This window comes from Phoca vitulina, unplaced genomic scaffold (genome assembly GCF_004348235.1).
Source record: "Phoca vitulina isolate PV1807 unplaced genomic scaffold, GSC_HSeal_1.0 scaffold3, whole genome shotgun sequence".
Classification (NCBI taxonomy): Eukaryota; Metazoa; Chordata; class Mammalia; order Carnivora; family Phocidae; genus Phoca; species Phoca vitulina.
Window position 1 is genome coordinate 15,748,483 of NW_022589706.1, and position 3,706 is coordinate 15,752,188.

Here is a 3,706-nt window from a genome sequence, read left to right on the forward strand (position 1 = left end):
CTTGTCTTGGCTAACCTAGAAGCCAAATTGACCATCGTGGCTAGAGCCCAGTGCTGCCCTCTTGGTCAGATAAAATCATCCTTGTTGAGTCTTTTGGAATAAGATATGCAGCCCCTCTGAGTCCTCTGCCACCACCTTGAACCCCAGACAATTGCTTCTATCTGCCCCCTCGCTCTCAGTGCAAGATAGATGTCTGCGTTGGCTGTTTGGTGGGCAGCTTCCATTCATCCATCCAAGCCAGAAACTCTTTCCAAACATTCCCTCACATTCCCATAGATAGGTAAGCTCCGATTTCCTGCCCTTTCTCCATGCCTGCGGAGAGCCAACCTTTTCCAGAGGGCAGAAACCGGGGCATGGCCGGACTGCCCCCAGAACGGTGACCATCAAGTAGCAGTAGGGGTCCGTGTGTGGCTGGGGGTCCAAGGGCAGTGCTCCTTGCCCCCGACGCCTTCTCTGTGCCTTCTAGAGCGGCTTGCTGTCTTCACACCTCCTCCCTCCACTGCTTCTCACCCTGAACCGTCCCAGTCTGCCCCGGGAGAGGGAGGGAGCCTCAGCGGAGTCTGGGGGAGGGGGTTCAGTGCAGCCACACTCCAAGACCCTGTTCTCCCCCATCCTGACTTACGCGTCACCTTAGCAGGTTGGGATGCCAAACTGAGCCCTTCTCTGACCCTTAACCCCTGTAGATACCAATTCCCAAACAGAGCCATTTATACTCTTATATTTATAGTTGCACATCTATACAGCATTTTTCGTAAGTTATATAGTAAGTAGTAGTGTGATTTGTGTTTTGTAGTGCTCTCATTTGGAAATGAGGCCGGGTTCTACTACGAAATACAAAGAAAGCACCTTTGTATATTTTGTATACTGCCTTTTCAACGTGCCTCTATAGCTGCACCTGGGCCACACACCCTGTAAATATTTAAGTTAAGCCTGGGCAGGGCTGTGGCCCTCTTTGCACACTGACTTTTTTAAAAAATTGGATCCTTGTACCTGCGTTGATTGTAATTTTTTTTTTTTACTGGTTGTGGGAAGGGAGAAATAAAAGACAATCAAACCCCAAAGGAGTGTGTTGCTTTCCGTTACAGAGAAATCGGGGCTTCCTGGGTCTGTTTCCTAAAAACGTGGGCTCTCTTTTACTCAGTTAACATCACCACCCACCTCCCCACCACCAGGGTCAGCTGCGTCATTTGCGGGGCCCCTCGTTCAGGAGCAGAGGGAAAGTGCCCTTATAGGCATTACATATAAAGCTCTCCTTCCTTCAGTGCTCTCTCTCTTGACTTAGGGCTTTTAAAATGTTGCTGGGTGGTGCTATTCTAAGTAAGATTTAAATTTAAATTATTAGCATAATATTAGCATACTTAAATTACGAGCATACGGTTCACCTTTATATTGTGCAATGCCAACTTCAAATGTAAAGATAAGAGCTTCCAACTCACACGTGGAATTGCTGAAATTACACAACTCATTTTGTAGCTCCTACATGTATTTTGTTCCTACCAGAACAGCAGAAATGCTGCATAAAACTTTTTATTTTTCTTCTTGACGTGTGTGCGTTCTATCCATACCCTACCTTACTGATGAGTAAGGACAGTGAAAAGAAGAGGCACGAGGGGCTGACCTTTCTATGTCATCATTCCAGCCTAGGTGAGTGGCTCACAGAGAGGTATCACAAGTGAAAAGGGCTAAGATAGGGTTCCTCAGTCATCTCTTTTGTTGTGCTCGAAGAAAGTTCTGGTTTGAATGGGAAGCGTGTCCTCCTGGGGCTGTCAGTACCCCGGCGTACTCGGTTGCAGACTTAACACACTTATACTTGGCTTTGAGTCTTGTTGCACTTAGGCTACTTGTGGGTCTGCTTGAATTCTGTACTCAGGGGCATTGGCAATGCTCTGTGTGAGTCAGGGGGCAAGGGACTGTGGGCGCACGGATTGCCCATTCTCCTCACACACATGCTCCATTGTCCCATTGGACTTCACTGACAAAACTAAGTTACAAGATTCAGATTTCCAGGACGCTGATGGCAGAGCATTTCCACCAAGGATGAGGTCCTTCCCAGTGTGAGGTCCTGTGTGACTGAATGCTCAGGAAGCTGACCGTGCCCACCACCCCACCCCAGTCAGTGTTAGGGAAGAGTTGATTTAAATTAAGAAATGTGTGCAGAAGGACAATACATTGGTAGCACCTCTCTAGGACCACGGAAGCAGGTGCAGAGGGCTGAGTTGGCACTATAGGGTGATAATAAACTCAGGGTTGGCACAGCCTGGAGAGCTGGGTCCCACTCCTGGCTATCATTTACTAACAAAACTGTTAACCTTCTTCAATGTCGGCTTCCTTATCTGGACTATGGGACAGTAATGCATGGCTTCTTAAGATTATGAAAACTAGGTAGTACATGTAACTATTCAGCCCAGGGTTGGTTTACTCTAAGTGCTTGGGATATAGTCATGCCTCAAACTATAGGGGACTTGACATGCCTGGCAGCTGTACTGGATATATTTTTGATGCTTGTTGTGCATTTTTCTCCTTTACGCATATTTCCACAGTGAAATGTCAAGTCAGAAAAGCTATCAACCCAAGACCCCAGAGGCCAGAACTGACCTCAGATTCATTATCAGGATGAGCTGGACGTTTGTCTTGTGACTCATTTCCAAATGGACTTGGGGCCCCTAAGAAGCAGCCAGGGGTCAAGATGCAAAGAACACTTAGCACTTTGGAAACTGTCCTCTAAGGAGAGGCTCCCTCTCTAGTCCCAACCTAGGATGCAGAGGTAGGCATTGTTTTAAAAAGGTTTGAACATTATTTTTGACAAGGCTGAAAATCTAATAGTTATATAGAGCTTACAAGTTGCCATTGTCATTTGCCTCATCCCTCCCCATACTCCTGTCTGGTTTTCCAGAAGCAACCTTTCCAATTCTTTGGCTGGTCTCTTCTGGTATTTTGTTCTGTAATCATCATATGATTGTCATGGGTTTTCCTTATGGATCTATTCACCTGGTTTTTGGTAAATGAGGTTTATCTGACACATCCCCCCACACACACCAATTTCCCAAATCAGTAGTCAATATTTACATCATTATGAGTAATATGATTTACATTATTATGTTGATGCAGAATGTTATTTTCTTTTTTTCATCAGTGCTGTCATATACCTATAAATACTTTTTTCTCTGATTGCTCCACAAAGTGTCTGACAACCTTTTGGTTTCTTTCTTTTCTTTCATTTTTTTTCTTTTGTTTTTTAAACTCTTATCCTCTTGATCCCATATAGACTCGTGTTCTGTCTGCCTTTGGAGCAGCTGTCTGTCATCTTGGGCTTTGCCACTCTGCTAGGATGGATACCGTATTTTTGCAAGTTCCTATTTTATTATTTTGCTCTTTAGTTTGCTTGGATTTCCTGAGAAAGGTTACAAAGGAAATGAAAATTTTGAGCCCAGGCACGTGTGGAAGTTTATCTCCCCAGTCCAAAAAGCCCATCCCAAATTGCTGAGCAATTTGTAAGCAAATAAAATGGTGGGCGTTTCTAAGGTGTGAGGTTTTGAGGTTGTTTGTTACACAGCACTAGATAACGGATACGGAACCAACTGTTGAATGCACAGAATTTTACCTTAGTCTAATGTTTCTCCCGCACCTCATTCCTTACCACCTGTCCTGCCTATCACAGCTTCTTTTGCTTAGTCCCTCGAGAGAATATATCTCCCCTCACCTGGAG